The 22725-nt window shown below is 57.8% G+C and overlaps 1 long non-coding RNA gene across 1 annotated transcript in view; it reads right to left on the bottom strand.

Annotated features, from left to right (window-relative positions):
* LOC142824387 (uncharacterized) overlaps positions 1 to 22405 on the bottom strand; it is a 28555-nt gene extending 6150 nt beyond the window's left edge. The window contains exons 1-2 of the long non-coding RNA XR_012899287.1: positions 22362 to 22405; positions 20105 to 20273 (exon numbers count right to left, since the gene is read on the bottom strand). This is a non-coding gene — a long non-coding RNA (uncharacterized LOC142824387). The remainder of the gene's footprint in view (positions 1 to 20104; positions 20274 to 22361) is intronic.
* Between the last annotated feature and the right edge of the window lie 320 nt (positions 22406 to 22725).

Raw genomic sequence — 22725 nt, 5'->3', positions numbered from 1 at the left:
TTTTCACCAGGACAGCTGGGGTGGCTGAGAACGAAAGCTGCCAGAACCGGAGTTTGTTCTAAAATGAAACGGGGGAGGGTTCAAAACCACAATGGCATTTTGCACTGAAATGAACGACAGTTCACGGAAACCGTCCCTTAATAGGCTGCTCCACCGGCTGCCACCGCGCCGCCAGCCCCAAAAGGGATCCGCAGCAAACGAAGTGTCAGTAACCACTTTGATCAGCTTGGACAAAAACGTCGTGGAAGATGTTTAGCCAGCGAGCCCGTTTTGAGCTCTTCCAAAGGAGAACAGCCCCAGCATTCGTCACAAAGCCAGCTCTTCGTTTGCCAGCTCTACAGCAGGGCCCCTGACAGCCGGGCGCTTGGGCCGCTCACGAGCGAGTCCAATGCCACTCAGTGGAGCAGCTAGGGTCGTGTTTCTCCAGGCGGTGCACATTCACACATGCCTCGGTGCACATAACAATGTATTCCACACATGAACATAAGTACGGCCACGCCGGGTCAGACCAACGGTCCATCCAGCCCAGGGTCCTGTCTGCCCACATTGGCCAGTGCCAGGTGCCCCAGAGGGAGGGAACAGAACAGGGAATCCTCACGTGATCCCTCCCGTTTCCAGATGGGTGGAAACGATTCGAGGGAACGCTGTTGTTCCCGTAGCATCGCGGCCCCACAGAGCATTTGGAGGCAGGCTTACACTGTCCAAATGCTGGATCTCACTGGCTACCAAAGGGCCCTTCCCGGGTGCTGGAGCTCAGCTGCTGTGCCGGGAACAGGCTTGCCGACAGCCAGAGCCTGCCCCTCCATGGCACCTCCCCTTCGCCAGGCTCCCAAAGCTTCCTCCGCTGTGCCGGACTGCGAGTGTCGTCAGTGGCTGGAGGCCTCAGACTCCCCCCTCCGGGGAGGGCTGCACTGAGCACTTGCCTAGGGACAGAGGGGGCCCCGGCAGCGCAGCGGACATGACAGGAGGTGTGGCCCACAGCTGTTGCAAGGGAGATGGGGCTTAGGGTCCTTTCAAAATACATGTGCACCTGCGAAGGGGGGTGCAGACGAAGGGAGGAAGAAGGGAAGGAGCTGCACCCGCAGAGGAGCCCAGGCAGCCCCAGAGGCTGCTCCTGGAAAGCCCCCGCAAGCTGGAGGTGGGCTCAGCCAGCGCAGGCCGTGCAAGCAAACAGCCCTGGTGCTCTCGCCGGCTGAGACCTGAGCACAGTGACCCAGCCGAGCCCAGCGCTGGTTCGGGACAGCCAGGACCCCCCTTTTCTGCTCAGTTCTTTCAATGGAGTCTGCGGGAACGGGGGAGCTCTGACCGGAAGCGGCCCAGGCAGGCAATGGCTTGGCTCCCCAAGGTGCAGAACGGAGCTGCCCACTCTGGGTCCCTGGGCCAGAGCCTGTGGAGGGGGAAGGGCCAGGCTCCTCCAGGCGGGACAACCAGGAATCTACCCACCTGCAGGGAACCCCGATGGGGACGGCCCTGAACAACCAGGGGCCAGACCTTGTGGCCTGAGGCTGAGACGAGCACCAAGAGACTCCGACAGTCCTGCCCTGGTGCACTGAAAGGGGAGGACTGGAACACAGGACCCAGCCAGAGAGCTGAGGAGCAAAAGAGAGGACCAGCCCCACAGGCCTGAGGGGGAGGAGATGTCAGGAAGGGGAGTGACCGGCAATCCCCTGCATCGCCATGGGGCAGCACTACCAGCGCTGGCCACCCCACACAGCCAGAGATGTTGGCCCTAGTGAAAGCTTGGCCCAGTGTTTCCCAACCAGGGTTCCGCGGAACCCTGGGGTTGCACTCACCATCGTCAGGGGTTCCGAGAAATCGTGGAATAAACAAAGAAATAAATCATGTTTTTCTTACAATGTAAACTGACACAAATATAGAACAGCTCTTTACAAATACATTTTCTTGACAATAATTTAGCAGGAATTGAATTGAGTTCCCTGTCAACTTTTTCTGGCCAAGCAAACGTTTTCATAGGTAGGGGTTCCTCGGGATATGAAAAATTAGTTTAGGGGTTGTCCATGGGACAAAGGTTGGGAATCACTGCCCTAGCATAATGCACACCCACGCAGCCCCCAACACGCCCCCACATCCACGCACCCCTCGGCACAACCACATACCCCTCGACACATCACGCACACCCCTAACACACACACATACACACCCAACACCCCCATGCACTCCCAACACGCCCCCACGCATGCCCCTGACACACCCCCAACACACCCATGCACCCCGGACACACCCCCACAACACACCCCCAACACTCCCACACACGCCCCAACACACCCATGCATCCCAGACACACCCCCACAACACACCCCCAACACTCCCACACACGCCCCAACACACCCATGCATCCCAGACACACCCCCACAACACACCCCCAACACTCCCACACACGCCCCAACACACCCATGCACCCGGATTTGGTAACCCTTCTCTATGGAAGAGACCTAGGAAATGTTTTCCCCATCCGCTCCAAAGGGATTCTCTCCCCTTTGAAAATCCCAGGGACTATGGTTACAAAGGAGCCTAAAGGAGTTAGGTGCCTTACTTAGCACTCACCTGCCTTTGAGAATCCCAGCCAGTAACCACTGAGACCAAGGGGAAAGCTCAGAACTCACTGACATAAAATTAGGGGTTTGTCAGAAGCTGACAAGAGCACATAAACGCCAATTTGCCACAAGCTGTGTCTTCATCTTCTCCCGGCCTGATGAGCTATTTCTGGCAGCCGCGCGGGGAGTGATGTTTGGTACCAGGAGCATGGCAATATTTGATTATAATTGCATGTGTGTTTTGTAACAGAACAGGCAACTAAGCACACCCGGGAGCTCTCCCACCGCAGCGCCGGCACAGCTTGCACGTACATTTGGTGGCGGTTTAATTAATAGACGTGCGAACGTGTTCCGAACTTTGCCAGTCGCCCCCCCAGTCGGAGTCGGGTTGCAGAGTGCGCCCGTGAAGGGGAAGGGCCCGACGGTTGGTACGTAGAGCCTGGCTGAACTGGCTGGTGCCTCGGGAGTGCCGGGGCCCCTGCGGGTAGGGTCTCGCCTAACCCCGTGGGGCGTTGCTGCTCTCTAAGCACGGGAAGGCGGGAGGCCAGACTCAGATGCTCCTCTCTGTAGATGACGGGCCGTGGGCCACCAGTGATACTTCCCGTCGGCGCTCTGTGGCAGGGTGCCTTGACTTGGACGTACAGCTGAGACACGTCACCCGATTCCAGGCACGAAGCCAGCAAGAGCTCACTCGCCGTCAGAGGGAAGTCACAGACTTGCCATGGCTGCTGCTCCATCTCCAGAGTGCGCCACCCAGAATGCCAGGCCCTCCGGCAAGGGCAGGCACCTTGTTCACAATCCCACGTCAGGACGTCTGGACGAAAGCTGGGCCCGCGGCTCCTTCCGCGCCAGCCGCACAGGCCATCGCCCTTAGAAGCCAATGGGCCCTGAGAGGCCACAACTTGCAGTGCCTCTGGCGAGCCAAGGAAACCCCCACCTGCCTACTCTGCCAAAGCAAAGCCCAGCAATGCCTCGGCCCAGGGACTGACCTGTTCCCACGGGGCCGCTGCCAACCCTGCAGGACCAGAGGGTCACACCATCGCTTTTCTCTTTGCCTGCCAGGCCCTCCAGTACCCTCCTAAAAGATCGGGCGCTTCCTGAGTGCCAGGCAGCCCCCCGCAGAGCTGAGAGGTTCAGGGGTGTGCTCCAGAAGCGTGCTCAGCCCAAGCAGCCCCTTCTGGAGCAGGAGATGGGTCACGTGGCTTTGGACCAGCCGTGGGAGGGAGGGGTCTGCAGCCCATGTGTCACTCAGCGTGTGGTTCCCGCATCCAGCACCGTTCCTGGAAGAGTCGCCCGCACCCGCCTTGCCCCAGCATTTCCCTTAGCGCCGCATTCTGCCCAGCGCCTGGCTGGCAGGAGAGCACAGCGCCCAGCGCCGGAACTGCAGCCCAGGAGCGGGGGGAAGGAAGAGCAAACACAGGCTGAGGACAGCACCTTGCCCGCGCCCGCTGGGTACTTCCAGCTGGAGAAAGAGCCGCGTGCTGGGGGGAGCTGCTGCAGAGCAGCGGCTTCTCCAGCAACCCCTCGCCTCTGACCAAATGACCTTCCCCTGGCTCTCAAAGCCCGGCCTGCAAGGCTGCTTCTGGCCACAGGGAGCGAGCAACAAGATCCGCCCTCTGGGCAGAGACCCTGCCTCTCCTTTACTTCCTGTTCCAAAATAGCCCCAGCAGCACATGGGCCGTCTGTGCCGGACGGGCTTCTCCCAGGGCCTCTGGGCTCCCTCACAGATGGCACGGGGCTGGGCTGCTCCGTCACAGGCACTGGTACCGCAGGACCAGAGGGTCACACCATTGCTTTTCTCTTTGCCTGCCAGGCCCTCCAGTACCCTCCTAAAAGATCGGGCGTTTCCTGAGTGCCAGGCAGCCCCCCGCAGAGCTGAGAGGTTCAGGGGTGTGCTCCAGAAGCGTGCTCAGCCCAAGCAGCCTGTGCTTGAGGGCTTGGTTTCTGCTGGCTGGACAAGAACAATATTTCGAGCAGGTGAACCCATGTGCCTCTTCTCCCTGCTGAGCCCGTACGCCACCGTCCAGTGGCTCCAATGACGCCCGATTAAACCGCAACAAAGCCTTCCTTCCCCTGTCCTCGGCCGGATAGGGAAGTCCTTGTTTAGAACAGAGCGCCTCCCTTGCTGCTACACAGTCATACCCATACCCTGGAAGTATGATTTGTATGCTTTGGGCTCATTGTGGCTTCCTTAGTTGGAAAGCAGTTAAGGGAATTCTTCAGTATGCAAATAGTGCCTCCATTATCATATCTTCAGGGGGAAATGGGTTGGTGCTCTTAAGCTGACAAGCTGTATGCCACAGAAGTAAAGGAGCATGGAATTTGCTCTAGCTACTTCAGGGAAATGCTTTTAGGGTCTATCTATTCCCTCCAGATTTCAGGGGACAGATGGGCTGAAGATATTCAGCGAGAGAAAAGAGATATTTTTGCTGTTGGAATGTGTAAATTCTGCATAATTAAAATGAACAGACTTGGAATCCACAGGATGCTCTCAAATGCAAGATGATCCTGCTGGAGTGTTGAGCATTCTGATGCCCTGATCTAGCAGGCGAGAAGGCACCTTTTGTAAAAGCACCGATTGTTTCCACCCGAGACTGGGCCGCACGTTTCCTTTTCGATGAGCCCTGCTGCGTGTGGTGGGGCTGTGTTAATTTCACTCTGTGCTGATGTTAACTCTGTCGAACAATCAGGTGATCATTTGCTTTATGCAAATTACCGAGATGGCCTTGAAAAATGCCGTTGACATAAAACGATGATGGTGCGGCCGTTCCAGAGCAGTTGCAGAAGGCTGCAGAGAGAAACCAGTCCTGGCGCATTGGTTTGGCGGCCCCAATCCAGCCAACAGCGCGAGATCGGGGTGAGGCTGGCCCGGATGCCGCAGCAAAAGGAGGAACCCGATAAGAATGGGGTCTGAGGCCCCGGGCAGGTTGTGCCGCGCCACTACCCAGACTGGTGTGCAGGAAACAGGGGCAGGTGGGCCCCACGGAGCCCTCCCCAGCCCTGGGTGGGTGGTGAAATGCTGTGAACACTGCCAAAGAGCCCTCCAGGGAGGCGAGACTGCCTGGCAACGTGCAGATGCCTGCCAGGGCGGCAGGGGCCAGAGGACACATTCACTGCTGCATCTCCCGCTCCACGCCCTGCCCAGCCTCAGGACCTTCACACTCCTCAATGCCTGGGTCCCCCTGCTTCGACCAGCCGCCAGCGCCCGGGCACTAAAGAGGCCCCAGTTCTAGCCACAAGTCTTCCTTGAAGTTCCAATCGCCGCCTGCCCTCCATCACGGATCAGCTGTGCTTCGACCCGGGCCAGCCCCTCGCCCAGCTTCCCGCCTGCTGGCCCGGGTGAGCCAGGGGTCTGCCCCCGGAAGGCCAAGCAGTCCCAGTGCGTCTGCCCGGGGGAAAGCGGAGCAGGAGGCCCACAAATCCAGCTGCGAAGGGAGTTCGTCAGGCAGCTCCACCCCCGCAAGCCAAGCGATCCTGGAGGTGCAACCATTCCCACGCTCTGCTGTCGGGGCACGTGGGTGCCCTGCTCAAGCTGAACCCTGTCCTGAAGGTCCGGGCTCTCGCCCTCTTTTGGACTCAGGAGCTACAGCAGCAGGGCACCCGGTGAACTCTGGCCCTCTCTGACAGGCAGAAGTCTCCTCCCCCTCCTGGAGATGCCATTCAGCGTTGATAAATGCAAAGGAATGCTCCCTAGAAACAACAATTCCCACTGTACATAGAAACGATGGGTCTAAATTAGCTACAACCACTCAAGAGAGGGATCTTGGGGCCACTGCGGAGAGCTCTCTGACAACAGCCGCTCCATGTGCCATGGCAGCCGGAAACAACCAGAATGTTGGGACTCACTAAAAAGGGATAGAGAAAAAGACAGAGACTATCTTACTGCCTCCATATAAACCATGGGACACCCACATCTTGAATGCTGCGTACAGATATGGGCGCCTCATCTCAAAAAAGATATTTTGGCCTTGGAAAAGGTTGAGAAAAAGGCAACAAGAATTATTAGGGATATGGAATGGCTTCTGCTTAGGAAAGAAACAACTACGTAGGGATATGACTGAGGTCTATACAATCAGGACAGATGTGGAGAAAGCAAAAAGGAAGTGCTATTTATCTCTTTTTATAACACAAGAACTAGGGGGTCACCCAATGAAATTAACAGGCAACAGATTTAAAACAAGCCAAAGGAAGTTTTTCTTCACACAATGCACAGTCAACCTGTGGAACTCCTTGCCAGAGGATGTTGTGAAAGTCTGCTCTTATCCACCAACCTATCATCATGAGCCACACAGCACGATTTACCTGGCTCACCACTTTTATGCATATTTGTGTGTCCCCGTGCCTCCTGCACTCACCTGTTCCACAGTTCTGAAGCAGTAGGGTAAGGAACTTATGCACCTCTCCCTTGAGAACCTAGGGCCCTTCAGAGCAGGGAACAGAGTGAGCAACACCAGTGGGGCACCCTGTGTGGTCCTTTCCACTGGGCAAGGGTCTTTGATTCCCCAGTGCTGACAGCAGGGGCCTGGGGACAGGTTTGCAGGCAGCACGCCGTGACACTCTGGGGATGCGCCATGCACGAGGCAGACGACGGAGCTGGGTTCGGGTTGGTACACTGTGAAGGGCGCGTGCTATTCACCATCGCCGTTCGTGCACCTCCAGCCCTGCATCCAAGGCCCTGGCAAAGGCACCAGGATCCCTCCTCCCTCCCCGCAGCGCTCAGCAGCAGCAACGCCTACCCGAGAAAAGCACTTCCTCAATTAGCTCCCTGCACTCTCATTCCCAGCTCTTCAGGGACAGGCTTTCTAGCCACAATTGTGCTAACAGCCCTAAAACGCTGTTCCCTACATTCTGCCAATTGACTGAGGAGGGATAAATTGAGTGACTCACTGCCAGCACCTTTCACGCTACTTCTCACGAGTGGCGAGGGAAGGGTTAGGCTGCTGTGGTGAGCAGCCAGGGATTAAGGCGCGTTGACCATTTACACCCCTTCACCGTTGTGTCTTCATGGCTCTGAGGTTTGCATCTTATGCCAACGCTCGCAGTGCGCAGTGAGCCCGGACGTGCCGCTGCCGGGCCTGTGGGGTGCACAAAGCAAGCACAGCCTGGCCTAGGGCGTGTCCCAGCCCCTGGGGCTGCCAGTTTCACTGCAGCTCAGCTCCGAGGTCTCCTGGAAAGTCTCTGCCTGGGCTGCAGTCAGACGCGGCTGTGACGGCGAGTCGGGGTCCTCCGATCCTGCAGCCCCGGAGCAGCAAGGACAGACTCCTCCAGCCAGTAGAACGGGGGGGGGGGTATTGCTCCTCCAGGGTATAGCCCAGCACAGACGTGATGTGTCTACAGGAGTCAGGTCTTGAGATGGGTCCCTGGGCCCCTAGACTCCAGCCCCTCCTTAGTCTGTTTCCTTCCCGGTTCCAGCCCCAGACTCCTCGGTCCCAGACCCTGCCCCCAACCAGGTGTCCGTCTCCCCTCCCTCCCTGTGTCTCCCCCCTGGGGAAAGAGCCTCGTTATCCGGTGTCTGGGCCAATCCACATGCGGGAGAGTCAGTGGGGATCACACAGCCCAGCGCAGGGGGGCACCGGGTCACAGAGCAGACAGCCCCCCACTACGTCACAGCAGTGCATTCTGGGAGCTCTGAAGTAGCACTGTGGATTTCACAGTGGAGAAATACCATCCCCTAAAGCCAGCTGAGCCAGATGTCTGTGCTGAGCACCCACCTCTGTGCGGGCGTCAGTAGCTAGGACGGATTGACAGCATTCTCGCCTGGGCCTTGCAGGGCACACGTCAAAAGCCTTTCGGGAGTTGCAGACAGTTTCGTAAGGGATCCACATTGCTCTCCCATTGCTTCAGGACACCCCCGTTGACATGTGCTGCGTATTACTCGGCTACAGCCGCGAATGCACCAGGATTCATGCAGGGGGCTCTTCGTCTCAGCAGTTAACATTTGGATTTGCAGAAGTCAGGAAACTGCGCCCTCGGGTACGGATCGAAGGTTTTGCAGATGCTGGCCCTGGCCAAACAAGCATCTCTCCTCATCAGCCTGCTTCTCCCTACGAGACGCCAGAGGCCATGGCCAGAGTCCAGACCTCACAACTCGTACTTGGTATTTCATAGGCAGACAACGAGGCTCAGCCCGAACAGCCGTGCCAAGCCCATCCAGCTCAGCTGGGCCTGTGTTCACTGGTGGTGGAAGGCCAAGGGCTGACTTCTGGCCTGGTTTGTTTCACATCCCGATTGCGGGGGCCGTTCGAGCCTTGGTCATTTATGTTTCACTGTTGGATGCTTCTGCTGCGTAATAACGAAGGGGAGTTTTGCCCAAGTAGGGACGTGGGAACGAGGCTCCGATTTGCCGCACGTGCACTTGGTTCTGTCCTTCCAGTGTGTGCCTTGCTCTGGGCTAGGCAGAGAAAGCAGGATTTCTTGGTTCAAATTCACTCCGTTTCTAAGCGGGGATATTGGTTTGTTTCCAAGAGAGCGTCAGGTGGCAATCACAGAGCAAACCCGGCTAGTTTGAATCAAATTACTGCTTTGAGCAGCACACTCAACTTTCATCCTCTGGAACATCAAATACATTCGGAGGCATGTCTGCCGCACAAATAAGCCCTTGTGTTGTTTCGTTCAAGGCCCTCTCGCCGCGCTTGGAAAATAAGCAGAGAGGTGCCGGATGATGCCAGCCAGCACAGCTTTCTTTCTATATTGGCTCACTGAAACCAGTCTCAAGCGACCAAAACAAACTGGGTTTTCAGAGACATGTCCAGGAAGACTGACTGGACAACTTTGTAAATCTAATTTCCATCTGATAATACAACATTAAACATCTGAGACAACAAGCCATTGAGAGATGGGAACATAAAAATGGCCAGACAGGGTCAGACCAAAGGTCCATCTATCCCAGTGTCCTGTCTGCCCACAGTGGCCAATGCCAGGTGCCCCAGAGGGAATGAACAGAACAGGGAATCCTCATGTGATCCATCCTCTGTCGCCATTCCCTGCCTCTGACAAACAGAGGCTAAGGACCCCAGCCCTGCCCAGCCTGGCTAACAGCCATTGATGGACCTAACCTCCATGAATTTATCTAGTTCTTTTTTGAACCTTGTTATCGTCTTGGCCTTTACAATATCCCCTGGCGAGGAGTTCCACAGGTTGACTGTGCATTGTGTGAAGAAGTACTCCCTTTTCCTCGTTTTAAACCTGCTGCCTATTAATTTCATTTGGCGACCCCTTGTTCTAGTGACGTCTCTCTCCTCTGGGTAGGGACAGGAAGTTGTCATCACAGATGCTCGACAATGTTCAGCCACGAAAAACCCCTAAAACATCTAATTCTGCTGTTAATTTGTCCCTGACAGGAGAAAGGACCCAGGTGGGTGAGACAGATTTCCATGTCAGGTGTGTAAGATACTGGCAAGTCTGATGTACTGGAGCTTGTGCACGTGGGCTCCCTGTCACTGCTGCCCACAGGCCATGGCTGCAGTGCACCGAGTCCAAGCACCCTTCCCGGACAGCATGTGCTGCACGCTGCAGGCGGCACCCTGAGGCAGCGCCAGCCCCCTAGGAGAGGCAGTACAGGCGATGCCATCGAGGTCCCTAGGATGGGGGGAGCCTGGGGGCACTCACGCTTTTGCTGTTGCGTCTCAGCCGCTTTGGGTCCAGACAAAGAACTTGCAGGGCAGGGACTCCAGCCGGGGGGCAGGGCCTGAGAAAGAGGTGGGGGGCTGTGGTGGAGAAGGAGCGTCCAGTGGAACACGCGGCCAAAGGGGCTAATGCCACCCTGGGATGCCCAGAGAGGAGACTCCCAAGAGGCCAGAGAGGGATTGTCTTCTCTCTCCTGCTGAGACCCCAGGCCCGGGCCAGCGCCACTGTTCAGACAAGTGCTGATACACTGGAGAGGGGTCGGAGAAAAGCCCCGTGGAGGGAGAAGGATTCGCAAACATGCTTTGTGGGACGCAGCCTGTCCCCCGGAGCGAAGGGCGATTTGGCTCCTGTCTGCAAGTCCCCACGGGGGGGTCAGACACTGAGTAGCGGCTCAGCGCGTGGCAGAGGAAGTTGAGCGAGGCGGCGGCTGGAGGCGGAAGCCAGTCATGGTCAGACCGGAAAGACGACGCGGCGCTACCAGGCAAAGCCACTGGCCACTGGAACCATTTGCCGAGGTCCTGGCTGCATCTCCACCCCGAACGGTTTTCAGCCAACACTGGATGCGGTTTCTGAAGCACCTGCTCTAGCTGGCATTCGGGGGCAGGTCGCTGGCCTGGTTTCCCCAGGAGCTTACACCACCAGGACCCCTTGCGGCCTGGGGATCTATTCCCTCCCGTCTGGCTTTTGGGCAGCTGTCTCAGACCGGTCTCTCCGTGCAGTGCCAGTTCATGGGTGCGTCCAAGCAGGCTCCCAGCATAGTCATGGGTGGAGTTTCTTTGTGACCCCTTCCAACGTGGGCAGAAGCCAGGGAATCCACAGGGACAAAACGGGGCCAGAGGTCCCACACACCCCCAGAAGGGCTCCAGGGTCAAACCTCAGCGTGTCTGGGACCAGTTCTGCACAGAGACCGGTCCTCGCCTGTCCCGTGATGAGCAAAGGAGGAGATCCTCGCCAGCAGAGAGCAGGGGTGGGGGCTGGTATTAAGGAATCTGCCCCATCAGCTCTGAATTCTGCACCCAGTCAGTTTGACGTACAAGGGCTTCTCTTCAGACACCGGAAGCAGAAATGCATTCAGGTTTAATATTCGAGCAAAGCGCCCAGAGAAGTTATTTCAGCTACCACGCTGGGCTCTGCCTTGGTTTCCTTAGGAGACAATGCCTAGAAAAAGAGAGTTGCCAAGAAGGGAGATCGCCTCTCTCCCCAACAGGTGAGGGTCCAATAAAAGATCTTACTCACCCGCCTTCTGTCCTAACGACTGAAACATGCACTAGCATCTTTCTGGCTTGTAGTGGAGCTTTCCTGGTCCAAACAGTGAGGGAGGAAATTTTGGGACAGTCTCCCTCTTGTGGTTGCAGTGAGAGTCACACCTTTTCCGAGATCGCTTTATCCCATGGCACTTGTTTTATCATTTTACCCTTGCTGGTTCGCCCGTACCTGGGCCCATTGCAGTACCGACTCTCCCTCAGAAAACCCAACAGGTAGCAAGAGTTTTCCAATTAAAAGCTTCTTTTGCTTTGCAAAGTTCATGCTCCTAGCGACAAGCCACAAGCATGGCATGGTCAGATGCTGCAATGCTGTTTCATTGCTCCCGAAGCGTGTGTTGAGAGAAGTAATAACGCAGCAAGGCAGCCAAACAGTCCAACCAACACGCACCGTGGACATTAGGGCTGCAGGCGTGTCGGGGACGGTTGGTCACAGGTGCTGAGCACAGACGCTCCATTGATTCCAGCTGAACCTGAGAGTGCTCAGGACCAGGCTGGATTAAGAAAGGGGCTTTGGAGACTGCAGCCCAGGGCCCTGGGCTAAGGGGGACCCTGCCTAAAGATCTCCAGGTGGCCAAAAGTGCAGATCTTTGGGGGCTCTGGGCTCAGCCCCTAAGACCTCTGTGTTCTGGGCCATTCTTCCTCCAACCCGAGCGGGAGCCTCATTGCCAGGAGCACTAGGAAGCCCTATTCCCGTGCTGCCCTCACTGGGGAACTCCAACCCTACAGCTCCCATTGGCTGGGAATTGTGGCCAATGGGAGCTGTGGGTGGTGCCTGCAAGGGAGTGAGGAGCAGCATGAGGCCACCTGTTGCTCACTAGGGATGTTGGACATCATGCATTTTAGTAATCGTGTGGCTCTAACAGTTTCTAGCGGTTACACGGTACGGGGTGGCAGGTGGAGCCGGACCGCGAGGGGAACCGGTTTAAAAATCAGCTCCCTGAGCAAACTGGCTCCCGCCTGCAGCCCAGCGCTGCTGCCCCTGTATCAGAGCAGCAGCCCCTGTCTGTGGAGGCCTGAGCTGCCCACAAACAGAGGCTGTGCCGGCATCCCACCTGCTCCCCCCCCCCCCCCGCACTGCTGTCTCTGACCTAGGGATTGGGTTGTGGGTGCCCTTTGGCACCCAACCCCCTGCCTCAGCCCACAGCCCCTCACACACACTGATCCCCCACATTTTTGGCCCCACCAAACCTAGCAGCCCCAGGCCCTGAGAAGAGTTCATGCAGCCCTGCTCAGGACCTCCTTGCACTACAGATGGAGTCCTCAGATCCTCGGCGCTCCTGCTGTGGTCACACCCATCTGCACTGGCCACGGAGATGAAGGCTGCTGACCCACATGGAGCAAAACTCTTCCAAGTTTGCTCCAGAACTGGCCCTTTCAGCCAGTGTCTGCGCTGGAAAGAGAGAAATGGCTGCGCTGCCCTAGCCCCGACTGGCTGCGTGCGTCAGAGGCCAATGCCCAGGCATGCGGCCTGTGCGCTCATGAGAGCGCACACACTAGCGCTTGCACGCACAGGAACTGAGGCCCACAGCCACATATTAGGCCAGTGTTGCTCCTGTTCTGCAGACAAGGCCCTGAGCACAAGCTTTTGCAGAACATCAGAACAGCCACACTAGGTCAAAGCAAAGGCCCATCTCGCCCAGCGTCCTGTCTGCTGACAGTGGCCCATGCCAGGTGCCCCAGACAGAGGGAACACAACAGACAAACATTGCCCGTCACCCATTCCCAGCCCTGACAAACAGAGACTAGGGACACCATTTCTGCCCAGCATGACGAATGGCCATTGATGGACTTGTCCTCCATTCATTTATCTAGTTCTTTTTTGAACCCTGTTATAGTCTTGGCCTTTGCAACTTCCTCCGGCGAGGAGTTCCATGAGTTGACTCCACTGAGTGAAGAAATATTCTCCTTGGTTTCTTTTAAGCCCGAAGACCCCTGGTTCTGGTGTTGTGAGAAGAAGTAAACAACACGTATCTAGTTTCTCCACACCAGCCATGTTTTTATAGACCTCTATCGTATCCTCCTCAAGTGTCCCTTTTGCAAGCTCAGACGTTCCAGCCTTACTGCTCTCTCTCACACGTATCCCTAATCACCTCCCTGCCCTTTCCGGACCTTTGCCCCGTTCCAATCTATGTTTATGATGGGTGACCATGGGAGCGAGGATGTGGGCTCACCATGGGTTAGAGAGAGGCAGTAAGATATCCTCTGTCTTATTCGCTATCCCTTTCTGCATGTTTCCCAACACTCGATTTGCTTTCCTGCCCACCGCTGCGCACTGAGCGGCTGGTTTCAGAGGCCTCTCCACAGGGACTCCCAGGTCTCTGGAATGGTAACAGCTGACTGGGATCCCCTCACTTTATACTGAGAAGCCCCCCAGCGTGGTCACTGGGTATCACTCGGGACGGGGGGGGGGGTGTCCTGACCAGAGAACTAGCCCTTACGCCAGTTCCCCTCCTGCAGTTCAAACCCCGGTGCAGGAAGGGGCACTCGCTAGCGCCCTGCCTGCCCGCCGGAGGAGAGGTGGAGAGCACAGCTCCCTGGTACAGAGCGGCAACAAGGAGGAAAAGGAAGCCGCGACGTTCGACGGAAACGGGTGCAGGGATTGTACCCGAGCAGACGTGAGAACGTTAGTGGCTACGGCCAGAGCACCCGAACTATCCAGCCGTGCGCAGGGCAGGGTCCTTCATTCTCCTACGCCGGGTTTCAAGTGAGACGCTGCTGCTAAGAGCCAACGGCTGCCTCTACCCGCTTCAAAGCGCTGCCCCTGGTTCCCAGGCAACGCTGGGGGCAGAAAGAATGGTGGTTCCCCCGAGCTGTCAAAGCTCAACGGAGCAAACAGCAGGGATGCTTGGCCCACGCTGCTTGCAGTGTTGCTGCAGCCGGGTTGGTCCCAGGGTACTCGAGACACGAGGTGGGGAGGTAAATCCCTGCGACTGGACCGGTGCTGGTGGGAAGACTCTAGCTGGCGCTACAGAGCTCTTCTGCAAGTCCTCAGCTCCGCGTCGCTCGCCAGCTTGGCTCCTTCACCAGCAGAAACTGCCCAGTAAAGGAAGTGGCCTCGCCAGCCATGTCCTACGAAAATCTGCAAGTTCCCTGGCTGCGCTGGGCTGCCGGGGGCAGCAGGAGGGGGGGATGAGCTGCCCGGTGGGGGATGGCCAGGGAGCAGAGCGACTGCAGTGCGCTGGCAGCTGTCCACAGGAGAGCGACGAGGGTCTCTCTTGACGAGACAAGCCGGGAAGACACCGAGGGGTTCAGCATCAGGCCAGCACAGGGGAGTTGGCGAGGGAGCGTCACTGAATAAATCCAGCCCTGCAACTGGACCAGAAGCCTGGCCTTACAGAGCGTTCCCAGGGGCCGTTACCCGTAGTCAGTGGGGCGAGAGAGGCCACGGGGAGGGGGCTGGTGCTCGGATGGGCTGGGGAGTTCCAGACGCTCAGGCAGGGAACGTAATGCAGCTGTGCAATGGCCACCCCGGGCCAGCCCCCTGCAGCTCAGGAGACAACGCAGAGTCTCTACGGCTCACGCTACGGAGCCAGGCTCCGGAACGGGCCGGACCAGAGCGCCACCCTGCCCGGCTCTGGCAGCGGGGACCAGGCGCTGAGCTGGGGCTTGCAGATGCAGTGCCAGGAGCAGAGCGTGCCAATTAGATCCCTTTCAGGAACAGCTCCCCCCAGGGCGCCAGGCACTGCTCCGAGGAGCACAACCTTCAGTGTCTTCTCCACAGAGGGCCTGCGACAGGCCCCTTGGGGAACCCAGCCACTGGAGGAGGAATTACCTCAGGTTGCCGTTCATATTAAAGCTGCTGGCTTGAACCTCCATGCAGCCAGCGCTGGGGTGCACCGAACCCGCCTGGGCTCCCAGGAATGGCTTTTTAGGAGCGAGTCCCAGCGTTTCACCGTCTCTCACCCAGCAAAAGGGTCCAGCTGTCTCTGCCATTAGGTTATGTGGGGTCAGAAGCTGCTGAGGCTGGACCAGCAGGTGCATTTTTCCTGGGTGAAGGCCCCATTCAGGAAGAGCCTTTTGTTTTATAGCGAGGGCCCCGAAGAGAAGTCCTGACATAAAGCACTTTGCCACCCGAGAGCCTCGTTCGGATCCCCTGAAATCTCTCCCTCACTCCTCCCGAGCAAGCGCTGCTGTGGAGAGCCTTGTCTGGCTTCTCATGTCCATGTCTGCTGAGACAACGGGGAACCCCAACAGCCATCAGGGTTACCACGGACACCGGCCCCCGACGTGCACAGCCGTAGGTGAGAACCCAGGTTAGAGACAAGTGCCCTTCATGGAGCTATGGTAGGTCTCCCAGAGACCCGCCCCACGTCCCCTGTGCACGGGCAGAGGCTGAATGTTTGCTGGTGTCCCTGAGGCTGTAGATGGGGCTGTCAGACTGTGCAGGAGGCTGATGTGGAGCGGGTGTTGCCTTATCCGTTTCAGGCAGAAGGATGGAGAACCCGGAGCAGTAGACATGATGGGGTGGGCATTCAGGTAAAGGAAAAGCTGTCCCACAAATAGACAATTCCTTGCTGTTAGGAGGTGTGTGATGGGAATGGGGGGGGTGGAACTCACTGCAGCTGAGCCTTTCCCAAGGCCAAGCTGGGGGGGAATGTCTGTCATCAGACCCGCTTTTGTAGGGGAGCAGGACAAGCTTTGAGGTTGCACACAGTAGGAAAGAGCTCTTTTTGGAGCCTGCCGTGGGAGCGCTCTGCTAACGAAACTCCCTCTCAGGGAAGTGCTGCACCTCTGCTTTTCAGTCCTGTTCTTGGTTTCGTATTAAGGGCTTTTAAAATTCATAATAAAAGTTAAAGCTTAATTCCATCATTTTCTGTCTCAGTAATTTCCCTAATTGTCCTGCAATTACCACCCATTAAACTCTCTTGTATTTGTAATACTGCAATTTTGTGAAGCCATTAAAGTCTAAAAATAAGGAACAATGCCTTGATCACACAGTGACAAGCGGCTGACCCGGCAGTCACAGTCAGAATACAGCAAGCGGCTCGCACTCCTTCTGGGCTCAGAAACAAGGGGCAGCATCCGATGGAAACGGGATCTAATTGTTCCACTGCTGACACGGCCGTTGTGGGGCAGAAAAGTGCCCTAAAGCATCCAGACTTCCCGTTCGCGGTAACAGCTGCATCTACCAGCCGCCATGCAGAGAGGGGGTTTCGCGCCCTGTTTTGCACCCAGCCCTGTTTAAGCTGGTGTGTGAGCAGCTTCCCCTGGATCCCCCCTCTTCCCCAAGGCCCTGCCCTCTGGCCAGGCTGGAAACCCGAGCTAGGCAGTGGCAAGAGAAAGCTCCCGCCACTGCAGGGAGCCCTGGACCCTCCGTCTGCCCAGCCCCAGGCCTGTGTTCCCCCAGCCCTCTTGCCCCCCAGTTCTGGCACCCCTGGGCCCGCAGGGTGTGGGCAGCCCAAATGTTCTTTCCGTCCAGGGCCCCAGTAAATCTTAATGTGACTCAGGCCCCAAGAACCTCCTCTTCACTGCAGGAACCCCACTGCAGGGAAACGCCAGCCCCCTGCCCCGAGCGGCTGCAGGAGGGAGGGGTCACTGCCTGATGGCACAAGCAGATCTGCGGCTTGGTTCATCTCTGCGCTGGCCTCACGCTGCCAGAGCTCCAGTGCGGGCTGGGGAGGGGAGGAGGAAGCGGCGCGGGCCAATCTCTCGCTCATTTCAGCGGGCGACTTGCCAGTTCTCATTGTCGCCTGCTGCAAACCGCCTCCCCGTTGCTCAGGGAAATGGAAACGCTGAGCGGACGGCAGCTCCTTGGCCTGCTCCTGCCGGAGGTTAAACAGGTGCATCCCTGCATGGGCGCTCGCACCCACCCGCTGCTACTGACAGTCAGGGAACAGGGGAGCTAAACAAGCGCTTCTCGTGCATGCAGCCCCTCCGCTGCGGGTCCTTCGCAGGGCCAGGGCCAGGGCAGCCAGCTGTCTAATTGCACCAAGTCAAACACCTGCGCCCCCCGCCGCCCCTTCCCCAGGCCCTCGCACCTGCTCACTCCAGCCCCCTTCCCTCCTTCGTCCATGTCACGTTACTGGATTTTGAGGGGAGCAGCCAGGTCACTGCTGCACCCATGGGGGGTGTTGGCCCCAAAAGTGGCACAAAGGGGGCCATGTGAGGTGTCCAATAGAAGCCCACTGTCTGCTGATTCCATATACGCTATTCGTGTGATTGTATAGTGTCAGTATGTGAAGTTAGAAGCATGTATTTTGTGTGGATACCAAATGTTTCTCCAGATGTGGTTGAACTATGGGCAAAGCAGCTCAGCCTATCGACATGCTAACGAGCAAAGCTCTGGAACAACAGCCCTCTATAGGCCAAGGACACACCTCAAGAGTGGTGACTCATACCTAGGGGCTACCAGCTGGGAACACAAGGATAGGCCACTGGCCAGGTGACCTGCTGCAGCCAAGAAGAGACAAGGAAGGAGGGATAAATAGGCCATGTGGCTGACTCCATCTTGGTCTTCAGCTCAGCACTTCATCCCAGACGCAGCAGTGCAGGGATCGAAGAGCTGGAAAGACCTGTGGACCCATCCTGATCCTAGGATGCGCAACAAGGACTTTTAAGGCAGCAGCTGTAACATCTCTGCTAGAGCCTGCATCGAGGACTGGGAGATTCGATGCATGTAACGTACTATCCTTTAACAACCTCACTCTCATGCTTTTCTTTAGTGTAGATGTTAGATGTTAAAGGATTGGCTCAGCGTGGTTTGTGGGTAAGATCCAGAGAGAAAAATTGGCCGGGATCCGTGGCTGGTTTCCTGGAACCGGACAGAACTTGTTCGGGGTAGGTGGGGTTGGGTTCTAAGACCTCTCACCGGTGTATGAGGCCCGGGGCCATCTGGGGCACGGATATTGCTGGGGTGTCGGAGGGGTTTTGCTCATGAGGCTTCAGGCAGGCTGCTGAAGCGCTCTGTGGGACTGGTTTGTGGTCTGTTTGGGAAGGTCTCCAGTCTGGGGGCTGTAAGGAGCCTCGAATTTGAGCAATTCGCCCTGAGTGGACGCCCTCAGCTGTGCCCAGACCGGTCCAGTCCGTCACAGTCCACTCCCCCCACCTGCACTCACCTCCACTGGGGTGGGGCGGGGGGTGCAAGCTGGGGCTGAGAGGTTTGGAGGGGCTCTGGTCTGAGCCTGGGGCAGCAGGTTGGGGAGCAGAAGTGGTTCAGAGTGCAGGCTCTGGGGCTGAGGCAAAGGGTTCAGAGTGTGGGCTCTGGGAGAGGACTCAGGGCCGGGACAGGGGTGCGGGCTCCAGAAGGGGGCTCATGTTTGGGGCAGGGGAGTGGGGTTCAGGAGGGGATGGGGGTGCAGGTTCCAGCCGGGTGGTGCTTAGCTTGGGAGGCTCCCGGATGGTGGCACAAGGGACTAAGACAGGCTCCCTTCCTGCCCCAGCTCCATGCAGCTTTCGGAAATGGGAGGCACATCCCAGCAGCCCCTGGGAAAGAGGGCCAGCTGGCTCTGCCCACTGCCCCTGCCCACAGGGTGCTGCTCCCCCAGCTCCTATTGGCCACAGGTCCCAGCCAATGGGAGCTGCAGAATCAGTGCTCAAGGCAGGGCAGCTCACAGAAACACGCCCCTCCTCCCCTGCTGCCTGGGGGCTGCTGCATCTGGGAGCGGCGTGGGGCCGGGGCAGGCAGGGAACCTGCCTTAGAGCCTTGCTGTGCTGCCAGACTGTACCGGGGTCAGCACTCACCTCAGGTGAGCGCCCCCGTTTGGCCAAGTGCCAGTTCCTGCGCTGCCCCAGCTTTAGAAAGCCTGCGGCCGAGTCCCACAGCCTCGTGTGAAATCACAAACCCCCAGCGGGGCCCATCCCGGGGCCCTCTGTCGAGCGTCTCTCGGGCTGTTCCCCCCCCCCCCCCCAGGCAGGAGAGTGGTGCCTCCAGGGCTTCTCCTCCTGCAGACAGCGTCCTGCACAGCTCCCCATGCCAGCCAGCCTCTCCACCTTCTCTCTTCCACGTGTGGGCTGCAAATGAGCTACTTCTAATCCTGCAGCTTCTTATATAGTCCCTCCTGGCTCCTGATTGGCTGCTTCCTCCACAGCCACTCTAACCCCCTGGAGGACTTCTCTATGGCCCTCTTGAGCATTCCACATATCTGTAGCCATTTGAAATCTCCCAAATTGGCTTCAGTAGCCTCTGGGAGACTGAGGCCCATTCTGGGACACTCCCTGTGAAACCAGGAGGGTTGGCATCTGTACAGCCAAAGACAGAAGTTAGCTGAGGCCTTTGAGTCTCCAAGCTAGTGAGGGGGACGACTTCGAAATCATTTGGAAACGAACATACGGAGAGACGGACTCGTTAGAACCAGTAGATGGAACAGCCAGGAAGGCAGGAATGGGACAAGAGTGAAATCCCTACCGAAGGCACATGGGTAGGACACAGCAGTACCCGGAGATTCAAAGGGGAGATTCAAAGGGGGTTCAAAGGGGAGTGCTGAAGGTTTCGTAAGCGCTAGACGGTACCTGGCGGGGACGTGTTAGTGGAATGCAGGCGCCAAGGAATCAGCAGGGCCATTCCGTGTGACCGACGAGGCGAGGAAAGAACTGCCAGCCACCCAGATTCCCACCTGCAGCGAGGTGGCCCGTGCTGAGGTGCGTGAGGTGCCGAAGAGGCGCGAACACAGGCGGCGTGCGGGGGAGGGTGCATGCGCCACGGCCAATCTCAGTACTCACATGAGCAGCTGCAGCGATTGCATTTCAGGGAAGGGCGCTCCTGAGGGCGCAGTTTGGTGTAGTGGACGCTCTGCGCCGAGCCTGCTGCTCCTCCCCCACGGCGCTGCCATGGCTCTCGGGAGGCAGAGAACTGCCAGGGGAAATGAAGATGCAGCAAGTGTGGCGATGCCTAGTCACGTAATGGTTGGGAGGAAGGAACAGAACAGGCCTGTTGGCGCTGTGGAGGCAAACACAGCTCGGCATGGGCGGAGGCTGAACCCCTGGCTGGCAAGGCAAGTCCCCAGCCCCACCCCTTCCACCTAAGGCCCTGCCCCATCCGCAACTCCCCATCCCAGAGCAAAATCCACCCCCCCCAGAACAGCCAGCGCCCCCAAGCTAGTGCCCCCAGCCCTGGAGCGCCCCCTGGCCTCCCAGTAGGCAGTGCTGCCCCAGTCTTCCCACCCCCTCCCTCTCCTGTCACACGCCCCAGCTCCAGGTCAAGAGCAGCCTGCTGCACACAAGTAGGAAGGGCCGGGGCAGCGCATGGGTGGGGCCACCCCTGTCTTTGGGAGGCAGAGCCCTCCCTTGTCTCCATGATGCGCCACCCATGCAGCTCAGTATACGGGGGGCATGCGAGGGAAATGCACACCTCTAGCCCCAGTAATGTGTTCACCTCGGCATATGGGGACGTGCGAGGGAAATGCACACCTCCAGCCCCAGTAATGTGTTCACCTCGGCATATGGGGACGTGCGAGGGAAATGCACACCTCCCGCCCCAGTAATGTGCTCACCTCGGCATATGGGGACGTGCGAGGGAAATGCACACCTCCAGCCCCAGTAACATGCTCACCTCGGCATATGGGGACGTGCGAGGGAAATGCACACCTCCCGCCCCAGTAACGTGCTCACCTCGGCATATGGGGACGTGCGAGGGAAATGCACACCTCCCGCCCCAGTAATGTGCTCACCTCGGCATATGGGGACGTGCGAGGGAAATGCACACCTCTAGCCCCAGTAATGTGCTCACCACGGCATATGGGGACGTGTGAGGGAAATGCACACCCGCAGCCCCAGTAATGTGCTCACCTCGGCATATGGGGACGTGCGAGGGAAATGCACACCTGCCGCCCCAGTAACGTGCTCACCTCGGCATATGGGGACGTGCGAGGGAAATGCACACCTCTAGCCCCAGTAATGTGCTCACCACGGCATATGGGGACGTGCGAGGGAAATGCACACCTGCAGCCCCAGTAACGTGCTCACCTCGGCATATGGGGACGTGCGAGGGAAATGCACACCTCCCGCCCCAGTAACGTGCTCACCTCGGCATATGGGGATGTGCGAGGGAAATGCACACCTCCAGCCCCAGTAACGTGCTCGCCACAGCATATGGGGACGTGCGAGGGAAATGCACACCTCCCACCCCAGTAACGTTCTCACCACGGCATATGGGGACGTGCGAGGGAAATGCACACCTCCCGCCCCAGTAATGTGCTCACCTCGGCATATGGGGACGTGCGAGGGAAATGCACACCTGCCGCCCCAGTAACGTGCTCACCTCGGCATATGGGGACGTGCGAGGGAAATGCACACCTGCCGCCCCAGTAACGTGCTCACCTCGGCATATGGGGACGTGCGAGGGAAATGCACACCTCTAGCCCCAGTAATGTGCTCACCACGGCATATGGGGACGTGCGAGGGAAATGCACACCTGCAGCCCCAGTAACGTGCTCACCTCGGCATATGGGGACGTGCGAGGGAAATGCACACCTCCCGCCCCAGTAACGTGCTCACCTCGGCATATGGGGATGTGCGAGGGAAATGCACACCTCCAGCCCCAGTAACGTGCTCGCCACAGCATATGGGGACGTGCGAGGGAAATGCACACCTCCCACCCCAGTAACGTTCTCACCATGGCATATGGGGACGTGCGAGGGAAATGCACACCTCCCGCCCCAGTAACGTGTTCACCACGGCATATGGGGACGTGTGAGGGAAATGCACACCTCCAGCCCCAGTATCGTGCTCGCCACGGCATATGGGGACGTGCGAGGGAAATGCACACCTCCAGCCCCAGTATCGTGCTCGCCACGGCACATGGGGACGTGCGAGGGAAATGCACACCTCCAGCCCCAATAATACACACCCACAGCCCCAGTAACATGCTCGCCACGGCAGCAGCTACGAGAGACCAACACCTGAAAGGGAAGCCGGCATGCAGATAGGGATTAGCAGGTAGCGAATGACATTGGGTACGAGGAGCTGGTGTGCTACCTACCTCCATTGCCGCTGCGACTGACGTCACAAATGGCCCTTCTCGCTCTAGAAACACACAACACAAGAACTGTAGCGACAGCTGCTGAAAAGTTCCAACAACCAGTTCCCTCTCTTTAGGCTGACTCCATACGCCCAGAAGGGCTTTTTCGCTGGAATACACAAACTCTTCTAGCCCATGGGCAGGAGTTAAAGACACAAAGCTATGAACACAAAGCCTGATGCAATAGGTACCCAAGAGACTTGGCACATAGAAACACCAGGATAAGAACTATCGAGTGGCCGTGAAAGAGAAACAGGAATGGGGGCTCTGCCCCTTCATTATGGTGAATCTAAACTCCCTTGGACGACAGATTCAAATGCTACCA

Source organism: Pelodiscus sinensis, unplaced genomic scaffold, assembly GCF_049634645.1.
Source record: "Pelodiscus sinensis isolate JC-2024 unplaced genomic scaffold, ASM4963464v1 ctg53, whole genome shotgun sequence".
Taxonomy (NCBI): Eukaryota; Metazoa; Chordata; order Testudines; family Trionychidae; genus Pelodiscus; species Pelodiscus sinensis.
This window is presented reverse-complemented; position numbering and strand designations above follow the sequence as displayed.